The sequence below is a fragment of the Ambystoma mexicanum genome, chromosome 1p (genome assembly GCF_040938575.1).
Source record: "Ambystoma mexicanum isolate Mex_15411 chromosome 1p, UKY_AmexF1_1, whole genome shotgun sequence".
In the NCBI taxonomy this organism is placed as follows: Eukaryota; Metazoa; Chordata; class Amphibia; order Caudata; family Ambystomatidae; genus Ambystoma; species Ambystoma mexicanum.
This window is the reverse complement of record NC_090921.1, coordinates 165333025-165359837: the sequence shown is the minus strand read 5'-3', so window position 1 is coordinate 165359837 and position 26813 is coordinate 165333025. Positions and strand designations below refer to the sequence as shown.

Here is a 26813-nt window from a genome sequence, read left to right as displayed (position 1 = left end):
CCATTTATTCTCACCTGAAACAGTATTCTTCCTAAATAGCATCCAGTTTGAAAATCCAGTTGCCAGCAACTGTGCTTTCTTTATTTTTTGTGATTGGATGGTTATCATTAACCATGTAGTATCATGTCTGATGTGAATTCCAGCCTAGGGCTCACAAAGAAGCTGAGTGGGTGGGTCTGATGGGTACAGCTGTCGGGGATTCCTTTTAAATCCACATCCTTTGAGTTTTTCTGCAAACATGACTTGCCTTGTAGCTGACGAGCACTCATTTGCTAGTCTCCAAAGCTTTGAATGGTTTATGGAGGCTAATTGGAGTGAAATGTTGGCCCTGTGTATGAATATCAGTCACTATCAGTAGTGCTGGCATTTCATTCTCAAAGCAGTGGCGTCTCTTGGACTCCAATAAATCTGACTGAATTTTTTCCTCTCTAACAACCAGAAGGCATTTTTTTTGCTCATCCAATTCCTGGAGTTGCTTGGGCTGTTTGACCACTGAATAGGAGCACTGCATCCTTTGGTCATCCTGGCGTTACTCTTGCTGCTGCTGGTTCTTGGTAAACTGTTGAACTGTGTTAGGAAAGAAATGCTCTTGCACTTTTCCCTCCATAGATTCTTATGTGACTGTTAGGCAGAATTCTCATTTCTGTGCTAATTCTCTTCAACCTTAGAAACCGCTAGCTCTTTTGCTGGACTTTAGGACTTTTTCATTTTAACCCTGGAGTCAGTGAGACCTTTTTTCACTCTGTGTTTTGACCTGATTTGGATTATGTTTCCACTGTTTTTGGAGTCTGGTTACACCAAGCTCCTTCAGTGCAGTGTCAAAGAGAAATCCTTTTAGATTTCCCATGAGGTTTAAATACCTTTTCTTGTTTGAACTACAGTTCCAAGAATAGTAAAGTGAAATTGACTTTACTTACCGTTTTCTCATTGTAGGTCCAGCACACACATCTTATGTGGACTGCTGGGGGTGAGGAGGGTGGATTACCTTATAGCCCTGTGTCCCTACAGTCTCCTATAACATTTGTATGTTACCGTCACTACTTTAAATGGCTGGTGACAGTGGTTTAATCTTCCTGCCATTGTTCTTTTCTACCGCAGGCTGAATCTTGAGCTCCAGTACAGCACCCATGGGTGACCATTTTGTCAAAATGGGCCCTGCCGTCTTTTCACCATTTTCTGTTTGTGAGGTCTTTCTTGGGTTTTACTATTTTGCGTTGAACAAGGTTTGAGCTCTTTGTTAGTTTCGTCTTTGGCAAGCTTCAGCCCTGAAGCCCGCCTCTGGCTCCAGTGTGCCTGGAATGGCAGGATGTGAGGGAGGATCCCAAAACTCCCTCTGTCCTTTGTCTCTAGGAATGCCTGAATGCAACCAGTCCTAATAGGCTGGCTGGCTGTCCTTGCCACCCTGCTGTGTGATTGACAGCCTAGGCTGTGCATGACTGAGCGAAACCTGCATAAAAGGTGAGGGTTTCAGGGCTAGAGGCAGTCGACCACTAGGAGAAATACCTAACGAAGAAACCGTGAACGAAGCTTGCTGAATCCTGCTGGAGCTTTGAATTGCCTGGTGAAGCCCTGCTGCTGTGCTGAAACTCCTTTTTCAATTCAACAGAGAAGCTCCGGAAGGGACAACTTCTTCCCTTGGGTTAGTGTGACCAACTAACCCCGAGATAAACTCCACTGGACCATCTTCCCTGACTGGTTGTACTTCTTTGCTGCTGCAAGAATCGAGTGCCAATGGTCGAGAAATAAATAGCCTAGTGCAACGTCTGAAATCCAGCAAGATGCTCCAGAAGTCTCCTAAGGATCCTCCAGAAGCAGGACGACCAGATCTAGAGTCACTTCAACAGAGTGCAGAACCCAAGGAGTGTGTTGGGGAGAATTCTCATTTATGGCTAATTTCCCTCACCTATTGAGTCCCTCCGCAGCTTTGATGGATTTCTGGGGTTTATTTTTTTCCACCTGGTAAGAGTGTGAACTTTTTTTCCCACTCTTGCATGTGTTTTGCCATGTGTATTTCTACTTTTTGTGTGATCTTGGGCTCTGGAGCCACACCACTCCATGAGCCCCACTTTTTGTGTGTTACACAGCACCTTCAGTGCAGTGACACCGGGTTGTCTTCGAGACTTCCCCCTAACTCCCTTTTTCTGGGGCTGACAACTGTTATGTTAAAGGTACTTATAGAGCGCACCATCACCAACGGAATTGGTCGCCAGGTGCTCCGGTGGATCTGTAAACAGGAAGGGTGGGTATGGTTAGTCTGGAGGAGGGGAGCAGGAGAGTGGTAGAGATGTATTGTTGGCAGCTTCAGCTCGGTATACAGAGTGCTGGGCTTTGGTGCTAGTATCGGATCAGGCGAGACCTCGAGTACTATAGGTGATGTTTGTGTTGTTGATGCGGCGTGGTAAAGTGCGTGCGGATTGCTGGGAGAGAGATGGTTGTGTGCTTAAGTATGCAGAAGATTGAGGGTTAAGTTAGTGGGGTTTGTGTCCTGATTCAGGTACTTTCTGATTCCATTATAGTTGTATCCCTGTGTGGTGGGTTGATACTGGTTCCTCATGGGCCGACTCGCTTTGTTGGTGCTGCGCTGACCCATGTGTATCATAGTGAGTAGTGTTTGGGTTGAAAGATGCGTCTGAACCCTTCTTCTGGTGTGTGGCTTGGTTTGGTATTATCTATATTCTCTAATTAAATGGTGTGACAATGGTCAGATAAGGTTTGTATGGTTCAGGGCCGGAGTGGGGTAGATGTGGTGTTCTGTTGGTTCTGTCTTGGTGAGCCTGTGTATTTAGTCGTACATTTCCTCTTGTCATGACTATATTTCCGTTGATTCATTGGTTTTTGTGGGGTGAGCATCCTTGGGGATGTTAGTTGTAGTTTTTGTGTGAACGGGCATTGCGCCTCCCACTGGGTGGCCGGTGGACGGTGAGTAATGATAAACCTTTCGGTTTCTCACCCACCATGTTGGTGCTCGCGGTGTAGTGCTTTCTTTCCCTCAGTCTATTGTCTTAGGTCTGTTGGGAGTGGCTATGGTTTAAGGTCATGGTCCTCTTGATGATCCGTCAGTGTTTGTCTTTGTCTTGCTATGTATACGGTCTTTGGTCATATTGCGGCTGTCTCCCGGTTAGCCGTTTAGTACGTTGAGATTTTTTTCGTAGGGGTTTTCCCCATTGATGGCTTGGTGTAGATCCGGGTCTCTCTACGTTCATAGATGTTATAGTTGTGTGCATGCCCTGTGTCTGGTCTTTCTAGTTACCACGTGAAGAGCCAGGTTTTGAGTAGTTTCCTGAATAGTAGGTGGTTTCTTGTGTTACGTATGTACTTTGGATGGTTGTTCCAGGTTTTCGGGGCTTGGTGAGAGAAGTAAGATCCAAGTTTTCTTTAGTTGCATGGTTTCGGTTCCAGGCGGGTGTCGGTGCTTGATCTGAGCGTTGTTGTTGGTTTAGAAAGACAGTTTGTCTCTCGGGAATGCAGCGCCTTCATTGTGTACCGCTCTGTGCGTGATGTACATTGTTTTGAATTTTATCCAATGTTTTATTGATAGCCAATGTAGTGTTTTCAGTGCCGGTGTGGTGTTCTCTCTGGGGTAGTTTCAGAAGCAGTCTGGCTGCCGCATTTTGAATGCATTGTATTTTTGTTACGTCGTTCTGGCATGCCTAAGTAGAGGCTGTTGGCGTAGTCTACTCCGGACATGACTAGGGCAATGATGGTGGTGGTTTTGTTGGTGAACGATAGGAAGGGTAGTACCCTCTTTGCTGTTCGCAGGAGGAAGAAGCTTTTTTTGAGAAGGGTGTTTAGTTGTGGCTCTAATATGAGATTGTCCATCAGGACCCCTAGGTTTTTTACAATCGCTGAGGGTTTTGGGGTTATCCAGAGTTCCCTTGGCCAAGGAATGAAGTGGTTTTCTCCTCCATTTTTTGTGACGATCGTTATTTCTGTTTTGCCTGGGTTGATTTTGAGACAGTTGGCGTTCATCCAGTGGTATACATTGCGGAGGCAGTTTTCTAACGTTAGGTTTATTTCCAGGTTGTCTTGTATTTTGAAGGTTTCTGTATCATCGGCGTAGTTGGAGCAGGTGAGGCCATGGCTCTTGATGATTCTGATAAGTAGATACAGGTAGATGGTGAATAGTAGTGGGGAGGATCTTTGTGGTACTCCACAGGTCGAATTTCTCTGGCTAGATTTGAAGGGTTTCATCCGTACGGTTTCCGTTTTCCTTGTTGGGAAGGATTTGATCCATAGTAATGCAGTGTCTGTTATTCCCAGTCCTTCCAGTCTTGTTATGAGGATGTCGTGGTTAACTGTATTGAATGCTGCTGATAGGTCTAGTAGTATCAAGGCAGTGCTGTTGTCAGAGTCTGCATTTGTTTTTAGATCGTCCCATATTGAGAATAGAGCTGATTCCGTTCCTCCCATTGGTCTGAAGCCAACTTGTGCTTGGTCTAGTAGGCCACGCTCTTCTATGAAATCTTGGGTCGTTTTGTATATATATATATATATGTTTCGAGCATTTTCGCTGTGTATGGGATTTTGGAAATGGGCCTATAGTTGGCGAGGTCCTCTACGTTGCCTGCTGTATCTTTGAGTAGTGGCCTAATGTATGCATGTTTGAAGGCTTGTGGCACTTTCCCAGTTGCGATGGAATGGTTGAGGACGTTCCTGTAATATTCCAGGGCCGATCCTTGTTTAAGAATTGATTTGTACATATCTGGTGGGCCGGGGTCTTTGGGTGACCCCCAAGTTATTGCTTTCATTCACCAGTTTGACGAAATGTCTCCACTGATATTTCTGTATATCCCCGTAGTTTGTTTGGGTGTTGCTCCTGGGTGTAGATGGGGATTGTGGTCAGATCAGGCAATCTGCTTTGTATGGTTTGTTTTATTGTGGAGATTTTGTTTTTGAAGTGGTCAGCAAGGTCATTGCATAGTTTCGTGGACGGAGTTGGTCTGTTACATCCTGGAAGGTTTTTGATTTTGTTTATTATTTTGAAGAGTTGTTTTTGGGTGTTTGGTGCTTCGAAGATTCGGTTGTCATAGTGTTTCATCTTTGCTTTTTGAATTTCCTTTTTGTATGCCCGGTTGTGATGGAGGAATTTCAGTTTTTTTGCATCGTCGTTTTGTTTTCTCCAATCAAGTTCTGGTCTTTGGTTTTTCCTTTTCATGTCACTTAGTAGTGGGGTGAACCATTTTGCCATTGCCCGTTTATGAGAAGGAGTGAAGGGTTTTTCTTTTGCTATTTTGTCTATAGTAGTTGTAATCCAGGAATGCAGCAGGGCTACTTTTTTGTCCAGGTCATCTTCTTCCATGAATGTCCCCCAGAAACATGTAAAGTTGCCATTAACTTTATGTAGTCTCTTAACTACAGACCCAGTACACCCCATCTTACATGGAGTATTTGAAAGGGTAAGTTCCTACCCGTTTTTGTCTGTGCCTCCTGGAGCCTTGTTTCGCTCCCCTAACATTAAGACTTGGCTGGTGGCAGTGGTCTCTACCCTAACTTTTCTACCGCGATTATAGTACATAAACGTGGTACTGTTTTAGGCTATTGTATTAGCCTTCGAACATAAACTTGCTTCACCAAATACATTTTATTTTGGCTCCGGTCGGGTTTAGTCGCCATTTCTTTTTGTTAAAGTCCTTCTTGTGTTTTAATTTTCACGCCAAACCAGGTTTGCCTTATTTGTTCGCCAGCCTTTGGCGGGCTTCTGCCCAGAAGCCCTCCTTTGGCGTCTGGGTGTCTAGGTGGGCTGAATGTGAGGGAGGGGTTTAGTAACCCCCTGCACAGGATCTCCTTGGAGACCCAGGTCGCACTTTGTGTCCATTGGCTGAGGTGGTTGTCCGGGCCGGACAACCCCCCTGTTGGGTGATTGACGGCCAGGCTGTGTGAATGGAGGATTTTGGCATAAAAGGCATGACTCTTGGGCTGGAAGTCAGAGGTCGCCACTGGAACTGCAAGAACCAAAGAGAAGCAAAGAAGACTGCTGCTGCAACTCCCGAATCCTGGTGAAGCCCTGCTGCAGTCCTGAGCTATCTACCCTTGAACAACAGAGAAGATCCGGTCCGGAGTCATCTTCCCTTGAGCCTGATGGGATCAACCAGCTCACCTTCAACAGCCAGAGAATCCTCTTCTGGGTCGAAATGGCTGCACACAGCTGTAGTGGTCCCGACAGCCATCAGAAGAGCCCTCTCCTGTTTTAAAGGAGCACACCTTTTATTCACTGTTGCTTTACTGCTGCTGGCTTCATCCCTGGTTAGTGCAGATCGCTCCAGACGTAGTCCTCCTTGTCCCCACGACTGAAGCTTCAGGAACTGAGAGTCTGCAGGAACTACCAGGAACAACTGCCGTAGCACCAGCTTTCTTCATACGAATGAGGTACTGTGTCCATTTGGTCGTTCTCTCCGTCCGACCTTGAGGAATCGGGACGAACCCTTTTCATTTCCGAAGGCTTGTCCTTTCTTCCTTCCCGTTAGGGAGAATTCTCTGTATAGGCTAATTTCCCAAACCTAGTGAGTCCCCCAGCAGCTTTGCTGGATTTTTGGGGTTTATTTTTTTCTCCTGCTAAGAGTGAGACTCTTTTTCTCCCACTCTTAGGCAAGATTTGAGAATGTCCTTTGACTATGTAATGTGTTTTATGGGGTCTTTTACTCCATAGGGCTTCATGAGTTTTTGGTATGTGTTACACAGCACCCTCAGTGCAGTAACACAGGGGTGTCATAGTGACCCCCAAACATAGACTCCATACCCTGCGACTGACTGTCTCCCAGGGCATGTAAAGTCACCATTGACTTTACTAGTCTTAAATTGTGAACAGAACCAGTACAAACCATCATATTGTGGAAGTACTGGTAGGGGTAATTCGATTGCCCCTGGGTCTGTTTTTCAAGGGGGCACTGTCCAGTCCCCCCTTGTCGAGTTTATCGCTGGTAGCAGTGGTTACCATTCAAAATATTCCACCGGAATATTTGCTATGGGATTTTCCCATTCATTTTAAACACACAACTTTTTTTGGTGCAATGTTAAAGATACCGCTTGGTTATTTATTTAATATTTATTCCCCGGTTGGGTCTTTTTGCCAGAACTCGATTTTAAAATGGCGTTTGTGTTCGCCTTTGTAACTCCAACCCAAGTCGAGCCCTTTGTTCCACTTTTGGCGGACTTCTGCACAGAAGCCTCCAAAAGTGGTGCGACTCTGTTTAAGTCTACAGGATGTGTGGGAGGGGGAATAGGCACCCTGGACTGAGTTGCCTCGGCAACTTAAGTCGCACCCTTGTGTTATTGGCCCAGTGGTGAGCCGCCCGGCTCACCACTTAGCACGTTTGAGTGACAGCTAGGACTGATGAATGGGGGTTTTCTGCATAAAAGCAGGGCTTTCGGGATTGGGACTTCAGAAGTCGCCACGGGACCTAAAGAATCCAAAGAGGGAGAAGCTGAGCCGACCTGCAACGACACCACCGGTGGAGCCCTGCTGAACCGACACACCACTTCCCAACGACAGAGAAGATCTTCTTCCAGGAGAGTCTTCTTCCTTTGAGCTGGTGGCGTTAACCAGTTCGCCCTTTTTTCACCTTCCTGGATCGTCTCGTGGTCGTATCGCCCGTGCCAAGCACCCCGGCGGCCGGATAGCCATGCTTCACCACTACCGCGAATAAAAGGGTAGTACATTTTAACCGGGGAAACTCTGCGACTGGTTTCTTCCCTGGCAGTGCAACGACCTCCAGATTTCCTCCACGTCGAGATCTTCTCTTCCCCTGCACGAAGCACCGACTTGCACCCGCTGCCAGGAACAACTGCCCCAGCTGGAGCTTTCTCACCATTTCAGGTACTATAAAAATCAATCGAATAGTACTGGACGAAATAGGTCAAATTGTAACATTCGGTCGATTTTTGTCATCAAAATGGACAGTACTTTGAATAGAATCGCTCTCCCGACAGTGTTCTGCAAGCTACCAGCGTCTTTCACAAGGACAGGCCCTCCAGGTGCCTGCCACTGTAAAATAGGTCCCAAACAAATGCATTTTTATCCTGTTTGAGGAACAGAAATGCAAGCGACAAAGCAGCGGTTCATACCTTAAAAGAAAGGCATGACAGGGTCAGGAAAGACCCTGTCATGCAGTGGCAGCCCCACATCCCGTGCGTGTGTAGGGTTGCCTACAATTTCTGCACATTTCAAAGTGCATCTTGCTTGGAAATGAGGGATGGGCTTTTAAATTGACAGAAATGCCACTATTTGATCAAGGAGGTGAAAAAGGCCACCTGAATGGGCGCTCATATCAAATGTGCCCATTCATGTGTCCCTTGTGGATTGGGCTGCACTTTTTTGGGGCGCAAGTGATGTGAAGTGTTAGCGCATTTCATTTCTTGTGTAAAAAAAAAAAAAGAAAGTTGAGAACCTGACACCCTGAATATTATTTTTTTTTAAAACAGGAATTTTTGCAGATTACTTTACAAAAAAAAGTACATTTGTTTTTTTATAAAGATGCTGTTTTTGCACAAAACGGCCGTTTTCGCGGCATTTTGCGGGATCGCAAAATCGCCATAAGCTGGAGGGTCTGGTAAGTAAAGTCAATTTCACTTTACTGCTCTGGGAAACAGTAGTTTATCCCAGAGAAGGTATTTAAACCTTGGGATAGCCTAAAAAGGATTTTGTGTGTTACTGCGCTGAGGGTGCTGTGTAACACACATGAAAAGATGATGCCTAGGGAGTTATATAAAACTCCATAATCAAAGAACAGAAGAGTAAAACACATCAAAATAGGAGTGGAGAAAAAAGGCTCACACTCTCGCTAGCTAAGAAAATCAAGTCCTCAAAATCCAGCAAAGTTGCCGGGGGTTACTAAGGTAAAGCTAACATTTTGCCTTTTTCCCCACACTTGCATGTGTTTTGATGTGTGTTTTACATTTGTGCTCTGATTATGGAGTTACTCCATAGGCATCATCTTTTCATGATGACACAGGGATGTCTTTTAGACTTCCCAAAGGTTTAAATACCTTCTCAGGGATAAACTACTGTTTCCCAGAGAAGTAAAGTGAAATTGACTTGACTAGTATTTTCCAAATTAACAGACCCAGCACACACCATTTTACAATGGAGTGCCGGGGGTGGGGGGATTACATAGTATCCCCTGTGTCTAAACACTCATGTAGCAGTCAAATGCCACCTTTTCCGATTGAAAACGCTGGTGGCAGTGGTTTTAAAACGAACTACCATGATTTTTCCCGACCGCGAACGCTGGTAGCTATAAATCACGGGAGCCATGTTTTTCCAAGATGCCGCCTTAAGCCCCTTTGTTTAAACTGGTCCCGGTCGTCTTTTTAGCCATTTCTTTTTGGAAAGTTCCTTCTACTGTTTGTCTCTGCGCGCCAAACCAGGTTTGGTCCCTTTGTGTGCCTTTTGGCGGGCTTCAGGACTGAAGTCCGCCCTTGGCATCTGAGTATCTGGGGTGGGTAGGAAGTTAGGGAGGTACCTGAAACTCACTGTGCTTAGTCTCGTAGGAGACCGGAATGCACTCTGGCGTGATTGGCTGGCTGACTGTCCGGCAAGGACAGCCACCCTGTTGAGTGAGTGACAGCTAGGCTGGAATGAAAGGGAGAAAACTGTTTAAAAGGGCGAGTCTTTTGGACTGGAAGGCAAAGTCGACCACTGTAACGAAAGAACCGAAGACGAGCTGGAAGAGGACGGCTGCTGCAACCACTGGACCGTTGGTTTGCCCGGTGAAGCCCTGCAGCAGGTCCGAATTGCCAAACTCCAATCGACAGACGCTCCTTCAAGGACAGCTTCTTCCTTTGAGTTGGTGGGACCAATCAACTCATAAGACACCTGGGTACCATTATCAAGGATGGTTAGGATTAACCGGGGAGAGGGACACCAGCTTGTGTTCTCCAATCTACAGCTACTGGAACTGAAGTGACTCCATTTTGTTTGCTTTCTTCAACGATCCCGTGCAGTACAGGAGCCCCCCAACGTCCTCCCTCTTGTCCCCACGACTGAGGCTCAGGAACAGCAAGATCTGCAGGAATTGCCAGGAACTACGACTTCAGCAACATTTGTTTTCTTCATACAAAGGTACTGTGCCAACCCGATTGAGAGAACGCCACTCTCGCAGAGAAAGTTCATGAAACTTTCCCAATTTACAGGCCTAATCAGCTTGTGACCCCACAAATGATTCTTTTTTGCCTTAACTACTTCTGAGAACTTTTGCAAAGACTATACCATTTGATACCAGAACTGCTCCTTCCTATCCAGAACACTAGCCCATTGACTTTGGCCTGGCCTATTGGTTTGAATTGAAATATTCTGGTGAACTGAAACTATTTGCACTGCCTAGAAAGTATATATTATCTATTCTACTTACTTTACTTTTACTAAGAAACCTTGAGTATAAGTGTCTACTTGAAAGTTCTTTGTGTAACTACTTGTACTGCTCACATTCACTATTTATTCGTATTTGTTAAGCGCACAAAAAACAGCCCAGAAGCATCGTGGTGCTAGTTACATCAACAGGGATAACTTAGTTACACAACAGTACATACATTGTCTTCATGTATTGGACTGGCAGCGAGAGGTAGCGTGTTAGTTGAAAAGAGGTTTTGAGGTTTTTTCTGAAAGTTGTGAGTGAGCTTTCTGCTCTTAGTGCAGGGGGAGTTTATTCCAAAGTGTGGGAGCTATGTAGGGGAATCCTAAGCCTTCCTGCCTTGGCCCTGTTGATTCTAGGTACAGTGAGTTGGTTAGAATAGCATAATCTTGTGGGTTTGGTAGAGATGTGTCTGTAAAGAGTGTCAGAGATAGGGTGGCGCTGTGCTGTGGAGACATTTGTGGGTTGTGGTGAGAATCTTGAAGGTAATACGCTCTTTGACCGGGAGCCAATGAACGGATTGTCTTGCTTGTGAGATGTGTTCTTTTTTTCGCTATGTTTAAGGCTGCTCCGAGTGCGTTATTTTGGGTGACTGGAGTCGGTTTAAGTTTTTTACAGAGGTGCCTGCTAGAAGTGTTACAAGAGTCAAGTTTAGTGCCTATTGTAGCTCTTGCTATTGAGAGGCAGTTTTCTTTGGTTAAGAAAGTTTTGATGGCGTTAATTAATTTGCAGCTTAATGCAGAGGCGGAGACAATTGTGGTAACTTGTCTATTCATGGAGAGGGTTGCATCAATTTGTATTCCCAGTGTTTTAACTGAGGATAAAACTGGGATGGTGCACTTGTCTGTTAAAGTTGACATAGAGACGGTCTAGTTTGGCTAGTGTGGACTTTTGTCCAGTAATAAGGATCTCTGTCTTATCCCCATTAGGGCATAGGCAGTTAGTGGCCATCCATGTTTGAATGGTAGTGTAGATTTGATTTAGTGCTAGCGCATCTGTGTGATAAGAGCCTGTTGGAGGTAGGAGCACTTGGGCATCGTATTCATAGTTGATGTATGCGATCCCAAGTGAATCCAGTTTGTCAAATAAAGGCTTGGTGAAAAGGTTGTACAGCGTGGGGGATGTACAAGAGCCTTGTGGGACACCACATTGTAGTATTGTCGGAGCTGCATTGGAAGTATTAGAGAACACTTTCATGGCCCTCCCTTCCAGAAAGGAGGTGATCCATGCAGTGGCTTGATGGGAGAAGTGTGCTGCGTGAGTGAGGTGCGTGGTGAGGATTTTATGGTCCACAAGGTCGAACGCCGCTGAGAGGTTAAGGAGGAGGAGTGTGGGTTTGCCTGTGTCCATAATCTTGGTCATTTGGTTGTTTAGGTCCAGAAGGGCCGTCTCTGTCCCGTAGCCTTTAAGGAAACCAGACTGTTTCCTAAGATAGAATTTGTTTCGAGTTAGAGTTGGATTTGGCTGTGTGCCACTTTGTGTAATATTTTCAGAAGGAAGGGGACGGTTGTTATGGGTCTGTATTTGCTGGGCTGTGTGGGGTCAAGGGTAGTTTTTTTTTTTTTGGAGAGGGCAAACCCATGCTTCTTTGAGACTGTCGGGAACAGTGCTAGTTTTGAAAGAGGCATTAATGAACGCAGTGATGAGTGGGGCAAGTGGTTCAGCGCAGTCCTTTATTAACTGAGGTGGGCAGTCATCTTCTTTGCAGGTAGATGGTTTTAGGTGTTTCAGAATGTCTATGACTTCTGATTCTGAGACATCATTAAAAGCAAATTTGGGGACGTTGGTAGTTAATTGGGTTGTAAAGACTTGTGAGGTCTGATTAGATTTTGGTAAAGTATTGTAGTGATTGAGGATTTTGTTTTGAAGGAGCTCTATTTCTTTGAGGAGAGGTGCCTGGATGCTGTTGCACCACACCTCGTCTTTGATAATCTCGTCAGTGGAGATTGGCGGGGCTGTGAGCTCCTTAAAGATGGTAAAGAGTTCTTTTCAGTGAGACTGAGTCTGATATTCAACGGTTGTAGGCTTTTGATTTGGCATTGAAAATAGCAATTTTGTATTTTGGCGATATCTTTGAATAGATCTTTGGTAATGTCGCATGGGTTAGCTTGCCAGTTTTTTTGTGCTTGGCGTTTGTTATTGCGTATTGCTAGGTCATCAGTGAACCATGAGTTCGAGTGGAAGGACTTTTTTGCTTTCTTTACTTCTAAGGGAGCAGTAGTGTTGATAGCGTTAGTGTGGCCTTGAAAATGTCTAAGATGTTGGGGTCCTGTGAGAAGGGCGGGGCTAGGCATTTGTATTGAGAAGGGGCCGTAGGTTCGGTGTGGTTAATTTTTTTTTTTAGCTTCTAGCTAAGGTTGCTGGTTTGTGTGAGGTGGTTTTCTTAGTGGGAGTTGTGGGGATAGTGAATTGTATGCAGCTATGATCTGTCCATGGGAGGAAGGTGTTGGACGTGATGTAAGAGTTACAGTTATGGTCGAGCAGCCAATCCAGGATTCTGCCTTTAGAGTGGGTAGGAGACTTGATTTTTTTGTGTGAATTCTAAATTAGAGAGGTCCTTAAGGAAGGAGGTTGCTGTTTTGTCATTAGGATCGTTGTAGCCTAGATTGAGATCATCAAGGAGTATAATTTTCGTGGATTGTTTTAAGTTGTTGCTGAGAAGGTGAGCGATTTGCCCTTGAAAATCTGCTGGAGGTCCAGGGGGCCGGTAGGTGACATGACTGTTAATAGTATTGTTGGGAGAGAGCTGCAGTTTGGCTGATAGGATGTCGGCATTACCTTCACATGTGTGGGGTATAGTTCGGACTTGATGGATTTCCTTGAAGATGAGGGCCAGCCCCCTCCCGTTTTGTTAGGTCGATCTTGCCTGAGTATGGACTAACCTTTGGGTATGGCTAAGGTCATGGAGGGGCCTGATGCATAATGTAGCCAGGTCTCGGAGATGGCTAGTATGTAAGTCTAGACTGATGATGAGGTCATTTATTTCAATGGCATGGGCCGTGAGCAAGCGAGTGTTGAGTAGCGCACATTGAAGGAGTGGTGCTGCATGGTTTCTATTTGAACGTAGCTTTTTTGTTTTTTCGGGCTTAGAGTTGAGTGGTTTAGGTGATTTGGGAGAGCGTGTAGAAGTGTGGTGTGTAGGCTGTTAGGCTGGGAGTTGTATTTGTCCGCTGTGCGGGAGCCTAGTCTAAGATTTCTGTGAAATTTGGATGTTGGGCGTTTGGGGAGGATAGGGGGGGGGGAGTGCGTGTCTTTAGTCTACTTGATCTTGAGCTGCAGTCATGTAAGTAGGTGGGAGGAGGCAGGGTTTGAGTATTGGGAGTTGGTATGGGTAGTGGTAATGATGCGAGCGTTTTGTGGGCTGGATGGAGCAATCATAACATATAGCACTGATGCAAGTAGGGTGCACATGAGAAACAGACTGTTTATCGAGTGGAGGTATGTAAGTAACATAGTAGTGGGTCGGGGTATGCTAGGCTAAAATTGTTTCGTTCAGTGGTGGCTCTGTAGCTGCAGTGCTAGTCACCTATACAGTAACAAAACAGTAATACGTTAGGTAGCTATGGCATATAAACACTGGAAGAACACGAGTGTGTGCGTTCTAACAAGACGGTTGGTGTAAATACAGGATAGAGTGGCATTAACAGCATCAAGAGACAATATATTGTTGCGAGGGGGCATATAATCAGGACGGTTAATAAAGATTACATTTGGTTGCAGTATGTATGTTTCTATGGGAGCAGTACGTTAGTCTTTTGGTGCAGTGCTTTTACTCGCAGCAGGTTAGCGTCTCGTCACGGGGGCGGAGAGTGATGGCCCAATGGCTACAATGGCGAACAGGCGGCAAACAGGAAGTTGGCCTTTTTCCTAAGGCCGCCTTCTGTGATGCCGGCTTCCGCCTGCCAGGGGCAGTAGAAACGATATAAGCAACGCTGTTGCTTAGAGACCAGTCAGAGCCTCGGTTTGATCCCGCATCACGCTGGCCATTTCTATGTCAGGCGATGCACGTGGAGCGGAGGAAAAACAGCTTATTCCAGCGGATCTCAGCTTCGATTTCAGCAATCTTTGAAGGTGGGAGATTTTGACATCGGAATAACACGCAGAGTGTTATAGTGGCGTTGCTTGTAGGTTAGACAAATCGTTCCATCAGCTGTGTGCACAGGGCATGGGAGGTGGGGGTCAGTCTGCTCCTACAGACCTGGGTGAAAAGGGCTCCTGCCCTTTCCGCAGCTGGTGAGAAATGATTAAGGGCACAGGCGGCACTCTTGCGATAAGCCTGACTGCTCAGCTCGCTACCAACAAACTGTGTGGTACAGACTTATACCAAAGGTTGGTCTTGCTTACAACTGTAGTCCTAACTGGGTGTGGTGGTCCCAGAAGGTACTGCATGCAATGCTGCCCAACACTGGTGTAAAGCCGTGAGGATAAAGTATAGTACGGCAAAGTACAAGCCAAGTACTGTTTGCTGCCTGCTGCCACCCCGCTTTTGGAACTTTGAGAATCACTGCCGCCGCTTTGCAGCCTCGACTGGGCGGAGCAGCTTTGGTGTTGCAGCATTGACTTTTCTCCTGGAGGACGTCTTAGCTGGTGACACCAGCCTACCTGACCCTGAAGGGAGGAAGAAGTAGGAGGTGATTGTGCGCTCCTTGTACTGTTTTACTGGATCCTATTGAAGTTGTGTGCCACTGAAGTTGTGTGGCTTGTTGCGTTTGTGTTAGTACACCAGCTGGGTATCCCATGTGTCTAACATCCCCTCTCCATTTTCTCTAAGGTGTTTCCTGTTAGAGGAGGCCCCGTCCCCTCTGCCGAGTGACGTCTCCCGACCCCCTTCAAGTATCCACATCCCGGCGCGCCGCGCACCGCAAAGTACAAGCCAAGTACTGTTTGCTGTTCGCGGTGCGGGCCGTCGGGTTTAAGGTTTCAATGCATCTGGCTTGTAAGTTTCATTGGTAGAAAGCCCAGGGGCGAAACGGGCCTCTATGCCAAGCTTGAGCTAGCATAACATTGTACTCGATCACTGGCAGCAGTGGGCATTGGGTGCTAACGACGCATCGGTCCTCTGGCGCTCCCCACTGGAGTGAGCATCTACGACCCCGGACACGGGTTCCGTTACCAGGACAGAGCGGTAGGAACAATATAGCCTTTTGTAAAGCTGATCTAGATTTTTGGGCGACACAGGCTATTGTGGCTGGGGGTGATGGAAAATGTGTACGCCGGATGGAATGCATCAGCACCCATCTATTGCCTCAGGAGACTGTGGGCGTTACACCTTTGATCATTGAGCTCTAGGTGCTTACAGGTGATCCACGGTGTACTGGTATTTATCATCCAGAAAAAGATAGCGTCTTGTGAGGATAAGTGTGCTGTATTTGGGACATTTACAACTGGGAAAGCGCCTTTTCAACCTTGAAAGCTCTGTTATGATGTTTTGCTCTGTTGTGATGTTTGGTACGGGTATCTGTTAATACTGTCTAGCCCAACTGATAACTTTGCTCACTGTGAAGTCCTTAGCCATTTCTCTTTCTTTTTGTATTTCCTCTGTCGTGATCCCTGTTCTGTTTTGAATTCCCCTTCCCTTTGGTCTATACACATAGGACTCTATCCCTGAGCGGGAGAGAGGGGTGGTAGTCCTTTTTTTGAATAGTGGCACTGGGTCTCAGTTGAGGCCTGTCTGCTGCCCTAGCATCAAACACATCAACGGTACATTTCCAACAGCTTTTGCTTGTCGGTGCCTGTTCCAAGTGTAGATCATGAGCCATGCCTTGAGAAGCGGCTCTAAGTCTGCTCTTCCTCCAAAAGTTCCTGGGAAGCCCAGGGGGTCTAAATTGCTCAACATTACCTCTCCTCTTTTGCTTTCCCATAAAAAGTTGCTACTATCAATGCCAACTTCGTTTGATGTGGAAGCTTTTGTGCTAGATCAAGAAGGTGCACTTGATGCCACCAAAATAGAGGACTTAGCCGCGTGTTCGGAGTCTTTGTCAGCAGTCTCCACCGCGGTTGTGAAGCTCCCTACTTTTTCTGTCCAAGAAGCTAATGAAAACGATGGGGAGGTGGTCTGTGATGCTGTTCATGTTCACGACATCAATTGCACTCCAAGGCAAGAGCATGAGGGTTTCCCTCATGTCTCGGATACATCAATGCTGGCGCCCACAATTATGAGTGAATTGGGCAAACGGGTGCGGCTCTATTTGGGCCCCTCCTGACCTGCCTCTAGGTCCTTTCCTTTTCGCGAACAGGTCCATTTTCATCTACCTGACGAATTAAGTTGTAAAAAAACCAGCGATTTTGGAAGAGACTTGCCACCTACCCCAGTGAGGGGATCGGGAGGTGGGGTGTGCTCGGAATAAAACACTGGCCATGGTGCTTATGTAGATCCACCTGGGAATCCCCTCCCCCGTGTATTGGATGCCTTCACCCTGAGAAACGATGATGTTGGCCTCCCTGCACCTAAAAAGGAGGCGCAGTCCTCTTCAACTCCAGAGGTCTCTCTTTCTGGCTCTTTCTCCAATGACCCCTTCAATTTTCCTGTCATCTCACGAATACTTAACCTTTTGGACAAGGGCCACGAGCTCACCCATTGTTCCCTGAGGGAAATGCAAGGCTCTTTAGCCTTTATGAAAGAAAAGGTGGCCAGACTGGAAGGATTCATTTTTGCGGAAGAGCAATCAAAAGCATTTTACTTTGCACAATTTGAAAAAATGCTGGCAAATGTTGTAGTTCTACCAACACCCGCCTCTCCTTTGCCTCCATCAGGGTCGCTAGGCTCAGACGGAAAACGGGCACTCAAATGCCTACTTGATTTTAAGATCATACTCGCAGGTGTTGCAAGGGGTCCACAAGGCCAGGTTGGATCATGCCAACGCCGAGGACATAGATCTGCTGCAAGTTGCCAAACTCCATCATGATCGTCTCCTTCAGGTCGAACACCTACTGTTCAAGTTGGTTGCGAAGTCGCAACCCATGAAAGACTCTGACCACCCATATGGAGGAACGGAGATCGCTAGTAGGGCTGATCAATCATACACCTGACAGCCCCTCCGCATTCACGGACATTATTGACAGACCAGCTTAGAATCTGTTGTTCCTCCGTTGCCATGCGAGTTAGAGGTGACTTCATCAGAGCAAGACGGAAGGCACTTCACGTCTCGTAAGACGAAGAAGTCCTCCCTGAGAGCTCAGAAACGCCTAAACCTTGCGAAGGCCTCACAGAAGCAAGTGGCAAAAAAGCGATCAAGGTCCTAGGACCCCAGACCAACATAGAAGGTATACCAGCATTGAGCACTAGCATAGGGAACAGCCAGGATGACCTGGCACTGGATCTTCATGACTTGAACGAGGAAAGTAAAAAACACCTCCAGATTAAAGCCTTAAAAGGTGGTAATATGCAGGTGTCTGCTACCATTACCCCAGGATTCCATCTGCCAAGTCTCAACCCCAACTACACTGCTTTTTTCCTAACATTGAAAGCAAGAAAGTGGTTACGCGAGCCAGATTTTGCAGAAACAAAATCTGCAACTAACGCAAAATTGGCCAATGAGATTGTGACCCTGGCTTTAAATCCTGAGGGTCAGTTCATTGACCCAGTAGGACAGGAATCTGTCACTCAGGGGAGAGAAGAGGAGGATGCTACTGCTCCCACTCCAGAGGATGTGCAGGCACCCTTGGTACCGCCTCGCATTACTTCTTGTGTCGAAGATCCAGTGCGAAAGACCGTCCTGGGGGAGCCAACCGCTGATAGGTTGTCTTTCTTGGAAACCCCCAAGGAGATGAAAGTAATACTTGGATGGATTAGTAATCCAGACATAAATGGCCTTGCCATGATCAACAGGTCCTTTTTGATGAATTCATTCTTTCAGATTCCATCGCTAAGAAACCTATCAGCAAAGGACCTGGACTGGGTAAAGCTTGCTACCCACAATAATCAGAGTGTTGTGTAGAGTCCAATCACAGATAATAACTAAATTGATTCTGGACTTTACGGACGACTTTGAATCACTGGGCCTTACTCCTTGTCTGTTTGCAGATATGTAGTGAGCTTGGGCTTTGCTAGACTTTGTCATGCCAGTCCCAACTGCACGAGTAGAAGGTCCTGCCGTGGCCCCTTTTGGGTCCCATGCTAACCAACTAACCATGCAGCTTGCCTCACACACACAGGCGCTAACTGGTCTTTGATGGCTCGAGCCCCTGATCAAGGTGGCAACATCCATGAAACCTCCAACTTCGGAATCATAACTGTACGGTATTGCTATTGCATCCTGGAACTGCTGTGGTGTGAGTAACCTCAAGGCATGGCATGGGCGGGTCAAGACACATCAGAGGCCCGACATTTTATTGTTGCAGGAAACAGTGGCGTTGGAGGTTCTCGCGTTTGATGGGTATACATGCTATAGTACCCCCGCACAAGGTTTTTGCTCTGGACGTCCCTCTGGTGGCAACGCAATACTTATCAATAATGCCTTGAAGGTGGTCTCACGTACCCTGGAAAAAACAGTTATGTATATTGGTGGAGTTGACTTTCACCAACTGTAAAATTCACTCATTACTTTTGCTGTCCATTTATTGGAATCTGAGTGCTGTTTCCTTGGACACAACGGCCCTAGAGGATCTTAATCGAAATTTGGGCCTTGCAGCTCTTCTTTGTCCCAACCATGAAATTTTAATTGGGGGTGACTTGAATTCATACCTGGAATTGGAAGGCACCACTCAACCTTCCGACTACTCCTCCCCATATGCAGCCCAAGCTTTTCGTAGAGGTAATCGATGTGTTAGTTTCTTCGAAGCATGGGGAATCTATCCTATCCAATTTGCCACCCACGCCATTAAAACCTCTTGGAGGCGTGGGACTTTATCGTCTCATCGATTACGTGTTTGATTAACATCGAATGCTGATCACTCACCTACATCTGAGGTTTGATGCATACGAAACCATGGAGTCTGCCGTTATGGTGGAAAGCGACATGCGCATTTTGTCTGTTAGATGGCATCCCAGTTCCTGTCGCAAAATGGTGTTTCGTGTAAATTGGGATCTCTTGGTGATTCACGATGAGCACCTAGCATTGCGGAACATGGAAACAATCCACAAATTAAATCTGAAGATGATCCGCACGCACCTGGTGAGTTTATCCAAGGAATGCCTTGAAAACAGCCTTCAAAAATCTGTATACCTGCACTTGGCAGAGGCTTCCAATCTAAAAATTCAAAAAAATTGCTGAGCTTCGGAATTTAAGAGGTACCTCTTCTAGTCCAGCAAACCTAAAAAGAGAAAACAAAGTTATTGTTGCTCGCTTTAAGTCAAAGCTAAAGTTGTTGTGCTATGCCGCTTACAATCTTGCCAACCAACAGATGATTGACCTGCTCTGTAAGAAAAACATGAGGGACCAATGGGCTAGCTTATGAAACCCTTTGGGTAAGGTAGACAACCGCATGGTGGCCACCATATCTGGCCCTGAATGGAAGACAGTTTTACTTCAGAAATACAACCTGCAGGAACCACAGAGAAGGCTCGAGTCCCTTAATTTACAGTTGAGGTTTCCCTCGGTTTGTCCATGGGAAATCAAGGACATCACATGGGCAATTTCACAACTGAAATTTTCAAAAGCGGCTGGGCCCGATGGGCTGCCGCCTTGCATATTTAAGGATGACCCCCAGTTTTGGGACCGGTATTTGCTTTCATGTTATCAGTTAATGTACCAAATTGGGAAAATTCCTCCCTCCTGGTTTACGGCAATTGTAATCCCAATTCACAAAACGGGTGCTTTAAACGACCCGCAAAATTTTAGGCCAATAGCCTTAATTGATATTCCAGCAAAAATCTTTGCACAGCTGGTCTTGTGTGAACTGGAGTCTTATGTTAATGCCACCAGTATCCTCTCAAAAGCCCAGGTTGACTTCCGCAGAGCTATGGGCATGCAGCTTAACGCATCAATTCTTGCCCACTTATTGTCAGCATCACATGCTCAGCCAAATGGTACTATCTATATGGCATCTTTAGATCCATCAGCGGCATTTGATAGCGTATTACGCAACCGGCTCTGGCAGAAGATGCTGTCCTATGGTATCCCTTCCGAGCTGGTGGCGATTATAGCGGCTCTTCATCAAAACACTTCTTATAGGGTGCGCATTAACTCAGAGGGCCTGTTATCTGACAGTATTCTAACGAGAATTGGCATGAAGCAGGGTTGTAACTTGGCCGCGGTGCTTTTTAATCTGGCTGATATGGAGCAAATATGGGAGGGAACAAACACATTCCTGGTAACCTTGGGCAAGTTGCGTCTCCACTGGCTAGCATTTGCTGATGACTTCATTCTATTTGATAAAGTACCCTTCGGGCTTCAAAACAAACAGCATTTTTCATGAGTATTGCATCCAGAATAACTTGACTATTAATTCAGACAAATCTCACAAGTTTTTTTCACCCAAGAAGAAAAATCTGAGATTCAAGTACGTGCTAAATTCACATCCAATCTTGATGAGGGAAGAGATTACGTACTTGGGGTACTATATATCGAATGGTATGTCTGTCGGCAAGTGGCGACTAGTGTTAGATTCTAAGCTCAACCAGCTTTCCGCCCAGATGAGGATTATTTTCTCCAGGTATTGCAGATACTAGTTATTTCCCCTGCTTCACTATTGTCGGCTTGGTCCAACTTGGGTTCTTCCTATCATCTATCTTCCTCTCTACCTGTGGTGTTCCCCAGGGGTCTAACCTCTCACCCTGGCTTTTCATCCAATACCTGGCAACTCTCGCCCACTGCATTGCCATTTCCTGCTCAAATTTCCAGTGCTATGCTGACACTCGACTCATTTTCAAGCTGCCCTCTGCCACCTCCTCTCCCATCTCTGATTGCCTAACCGCCATTCAAGATTGGTGTGCCGCCAATGATCTTTGTCTGAACGCCAGCAAGACGGAGATCCTCCTCATCGGCACACCTTCCCCATCCTTTCCCCTCACTCTCTGGCCAGCCTCCCTTGGCCCTCCTCCTACCCCGACCTGCGAGGCTAAGAACCTTGTGGTCATCTCTGACTCCACCCTTTCCTTCTCCGTCCACATCTGAGGTCTCTAAAAAGTCAAATTTCCGTCTGCACCTCCTCAGAGGTACGCTGCCTTTCCTCTCCTTCCCCCAGAAGCTCATGGTATCTCAAACTCTGGTTCTCTCTCGCTTGGACTATTGTAACAGACTCTTTCGAAATCTACCTGCCTCTACTATCCGCCCTCTGCAACTAATCCAGAACAGGATTGTGAGACTTATCCTTGGCCTCAAGCCCTGGGATCGTATCTCTCCAGCTCTGAAATCTCTTCACTGGCTCCCAGTGGATGCAAGGATTAAATTCAAAACCCTCTGCATTGTCCACAAGGCTTACTGGGGCCTGGGTCCAAAATACCTTCAGCTATCCCTCCGCAAATACCTCCCCTCTCGAGCTCTTCACTCCTCTTCATCCAACTCACTCAGGATCAGTCGTTTTTCTAAGAAACAAGCTGGGGGTAGAGCTCAGTCTTCGGCTCGGGCCTCCCTCTGGAATAGCCTCCCTGCCACTCTAAAACTTGAGGAGAACCATCTCCGGTTCCGGAAGCACCTCTTTTCTTCTGCCTTTGCTCCCCCTCTCCCCAGCTGATCTGTTCTCTTGGAACCGTGCACCTGGCCACCCTCTGACTTTTGGGCCCAGGTACCTGCTCATCCTGCCGCACTGCCTCCGGGCCACCCCTTGCACTGGGGTCTGTATCTGTACCCATACAGCCCCCCCTTTTTCTTCCTGCACTTATCAGACCTACCCTGTCTGCTGCCTTAAACCTAGCACTTGCAAATTGCTGGCTGCATTACCACTGTGTTGCCTTTATTATTTATTTATTGTTATTTATCTGTTTCTCCTCTGCTTCGCACTTTCCACCTCTACTCCCTTCCATGCACTTTTCCCCTCCCCCCTCTCCCATGCACTTGCGCATACTCAGTCTTAGGTCTTCCCGGTTATTTGCCCAACCCCATTCTTCTACACGAATTGGGACTTTATCCTTTGGCAGATAAACACGATTGGCGTAGGTTAAACTCATTCAGCAAAATGATCTCGCCTCCAGTTAATTCTCTGTATGAGGACTTCAGACTAATGCTAAATGAAGATCACCCCGCATCTATGGTTGAATTTAAGTCACATATGTCGGTGATATTGAGGTCTTTGAATATGACGCAACAGGACCTAATTGATTCTCCGCGGAAAGTTAAAGCCAGATTTTTTAGGAATGCATGGGCTTGTAATGCTGATTTAATCTCAGGTTATTCCTCATTTCGCACCTACGCTAAATTTAGGCAGGCTGTTTTGCCCCGTTTACCATACTTAGTGTGTTTTCCTGAACAGCATGCTAGGAGGACATGCATGAGATTCCGCCTGGATCTTACCCACACGGGATCTCGTATTGGTAACTGGACAGGTTAGAAAGAGTCGGGGCAGTGGGACTGCTGTCAGTTTTGTTCTATGGTGGGGAGTGTGAAACTCTGGACCATTTGCTTATGTACTGTACCCACTTTGATCAGCAAAGGTTCTGTTGTTTGGGACCTCTTTTTGTCTCGGACTGTAGTATTGAGCGCCAGTTGGTTTGGTTGCGCTGAATGTGGGGCCCGTCTAATTCTATCATGCTAGCAATAGTGAGATTTGTGAACCTGATTGAGAAAGACCTTTGCGATTAAACAAATCGATGTATATCACGAAGGCCACTGATGCCACACTGGAACATAAATAGCATTTACATCAACAATTGTATCATATCTGGCATTATGGAGGTTTATTATTATACAAGGTGAAGTAACCTTTTTTTTTTTGGCCACTATTGACGCACATGGAGGTCATCGTTTGAAATCCAGATGGGCACTCTTTCAAACTGACGAGTAAATAACTCTAATTGTAATGAGTATTCTTGAGCGGAGCAGTAGTTCACAATCGCCATGAAAAAAAACCTGAAAGAGAAATTTGTTTTTATTGTATATTGCGTTTGATGAATTTTGAATTTTAAATTTGTTGATTTACAAGCTTTGACCTACAAATGAATTTATTGCTTGTGTTGTACATAAACAGTATATTGCGATCCTATATGAACAATGTTATTTTACTGACATTTTGTAAAGGTGTACATTAATTTTTGCTACCAAAAACAAATAAAAAAAATAAAAAAAAGTATAGGTATTACATTGAGAATACTGCTATCAATTTAGTTCAAATAACCTTCACCAGGCTAAGCATCAGTAGAAAAGCAATTGTCTTAAAATGGCAAATATGGATAACTTCAAACAAGAAGCCCTGGTCATTATAACAGTAGATCAACTAAAAGATATGTGTAAAGTCAGGTCTCTCTGTTATAGGCAAGAACAACAAATTGATTGAGAAATTGTTGAATCATCAAAGACTGGGAGGTAGAGATATAACCCCTATTCCCCCAGCAAATGTGGATATTGTTGAAGAGGATAATGTTTCGGGGGTCAGGCTCAGAGGTTATTGATGAGTTGGAATAGTCAGTCGTCTAAGGAATAGAGGCCCTCTTTACCTCAACCAGCTATAGGCCCTCAACCTATAGCCACAGGGACCCTACCAGGTTCAGTACTGAGCCCAGAAGTTGTCTCTCTTGAAAGGTTGAGACGCAAGTTAAAATTTAAAAGGCTCCAAATGCAAACTGAAAGCAAATATCAAGAACTCAGGCTCAGAGAAATGGAACTGAATCATGCACTTGAATGAAGAAATTGCCTCTTGAAAATGGATATTTCCCAGAGTCTTCTAGGTCTTTAAGTCCTAAGATGCATCGCATGCCTAAAGAAGCAGACTATGTATGAGGTGAGACTTGATATTTTAGATTGGTTGGCTGACTTTGAATATAACTATGGGTTTCAGAATGTCACAGGGAATCGGTCGATTCCTTGGCTTTTGTCTAGGCTCCCCCAGGTTGCAACTGATGCTGTAATGGAGGTGGTGGAACTTGAACGATAGGAGTATGAAAATGTGAAGCTAGCTTTGAAGGCTAGATTTGGGAAAATGCCTTCCCAGTAACATAAGAAGTTTAGGACCCTCAAAAAGCAGGATGTTACCCCTTGGGCTACCTGGGAGTGTGAATGTTTGAAAAGCTTAGATGGTTGGGTAAAGGGTTACAGAGTTAACACTTTTGAAGGAATGAGAAATTATTTTTGTTAGAATCTATTTTTGATGCCTGCTCTCCTGAGCTGAGACCGCTCAGGCTGACTAAGGAAATTGATCCAAAGAAGTTGGCAAAGGCTGCTGACTTGGGTTGCCAACAGGGCTACTCACAAGGATTCTGGGGCAACTCAGAAGGAGGATGATGATGGAAAGCGGCAAAAGAAAAATGGCAAAGAGAATTCCAATACCTCCAATCCAAGAGAGGGCCCCATACATAAGAAGGGTAAGCCACATGGAAAACCGAATCAGGCTAGTGAAACCTCTGGTGCCAAACAAGAGGGAGGTCAGCAGAGACCCCCTTTTGTCAAAACATTTGGAAAACGTTAGGCTTGTGTGTCTACTGACCATTTGAAAGGGGATTCCAGATGTGAAGGTAAATCTTTCGGGATCCACACTGTCTCCTTAGCCATCTCCCCAGAGGAAGAAGTACATGTGACAAGTGGTAACTTTCAGGTACTGGCTTAAGACCCCATTGGAGTCTCTGCCAGTGTTTCATTAATGTCCCTGTGTCTGTGGGAACAGCAGAATTTAGATGTCTATAATTCAATTCCAGATAACACAAACGAATATTACAAGGACAGTGTACTTGTGAACGGTCAGGAGACCCCTGCCATCAGAGACACTGGGGCCAGCATTACTGTAGTGGATACATCTTTTTTGAAGGCTGAGGATGTTGCTAAGTCACCCGTAAGCATCACTAAGCTTTCTGAAGGCCCTGTCCAAATGCTTCCAAGACTACCAGCTCTCATCCAGTGCAACAACAGAACTGTCAAGATAACTGTTAGTGTGCAAAGTGAGGTGCCTGGGAGAGTCCTGTTGGGGAAAGACAAAAGCTCTTGGAGTTGTATCAAGCACCCCCATGTCTCCCAACAAAAGGATCTCAAACTCTGGTTCTCTCTCGCTTGGACTATTGTAACAGCCTCTTTCTAAATCTACCTGCCTCTACTATCCGCCCTCTGCAACTAATCCAGAACAGGATTGCGAGACTTATCCTTGGCCTCAAGCCCTGGGATCGTATCTCTCCAGCTCTGAAATCTCTCCACTGGCTCCCAGTGGATGCAAGGATTAAATTCAAAACCCTCTGCATTGTCCACAAGTCTTTCTGGGGTCTACGGTCTTTCACACCAACCGTCTTAAAGCTTATGTCACCAGACCAGAAGTGGGATCTTTGCTTCTAGCTTCAGCTCAAGAGGAGGACGAGAGTGAACCTCTACCTGATCTCCTCACGGGACAACTTTTAGATGAGAAAATAGGAGTTAATCTCTCTTCTAATCTGACACTGGAACAACCAGAGTGAAAGTTTCTGTTAAATCAGTTTGCCTCCCTGTTTTCACTATCACCAGGCTTGACCCCTTGGGGCCAGCATGATTTTCTCACTGGTGACCGTTTACCTGTTAAAAGCAGAGGTTACAGAATGTCCTAATTGTGTGTGGTGGTCCCAGATGGTACTGCATGCAATTCTGCTTGACAGCAACCAACGCTTGTATTTCGCTTATCCTGCGAGACGAGGTGAGGCAGACTAGCAAGGCCGTCCTAATGGTGACCAGTCTGAGGTCCGCAGACGCCATTGGCTCACATGGTTTGTGCGCCAGGGCACCCCACACTATATTGAGCTCCCACATAGGGTGTTGCCTCTTGATGGGTGGATGGGTGGATAGAGTTTGACGAGTCCCATTAGATACTTCTTGACAATCGGGTTGAAAGAGTAGACCTCTTCCTTCTTTCTGTAGGCCATAATGGCTGCCAAGTGCGTGCAGCAAGCGTCTACTGTACGCCCGAGTGGGCGAGGTGCGCTGAGAAGAAGAGCACGTCGTCCAATGAACATGCAAGAGGGTTGATATCCATAGAAGTCTGCCCAGTGGCAGTACCTGGTCCACTTGCTCTTATACTGTGTCCTGGTAGCTTTGCTCCTAGCACCCTGTATGATCTCTAGATTAGCCTGGGACAGGCTGAGGTGTCCCAGCGTGACCTGCTCAGGAACCACGCTGTGAGGGCTAGTTTCTGTGGTGCTGGGTGAATGAACCTGCCCCCTTGCTGCGCCAGAAGATGTACTGGGCCTGTTGGAAGGCGAATGGGAGGTCTCTCCATGAGCTTGAGCAGCTCCGAGAACCATGACCTGGCTGGCCACAATAAAGCTACCAGAATGACGCTGAGTTGGTGAGACTCCTTGATCTTGCATATCACCTTGTGTATCAGCAGCCTGGGCGGGAAGGCATATGCTATCATGCCATTCCACTGAATCTGAAATGCGTTGCCCAGGGAGCCGGGGCCTGACCCTGCCAGGAGGCGAACTGTTGG

The 26813-nt window shown here is 46.2% G+C and overlaps 1 protein-coding gene across 4 annotated transcripts in view; it reads left to right on the top strand.

Moving 5' to 3' along the window:
* Positions 1-26813, top strand: part of GIGYF1 (GRB10 interacting GYF protein 1) — a 1784248-nt gene that overhangs the window by 982225 nt on the left and 775210 nt on the right. The gene's annotated exons all lie outside the window — the stretch shown is intronic.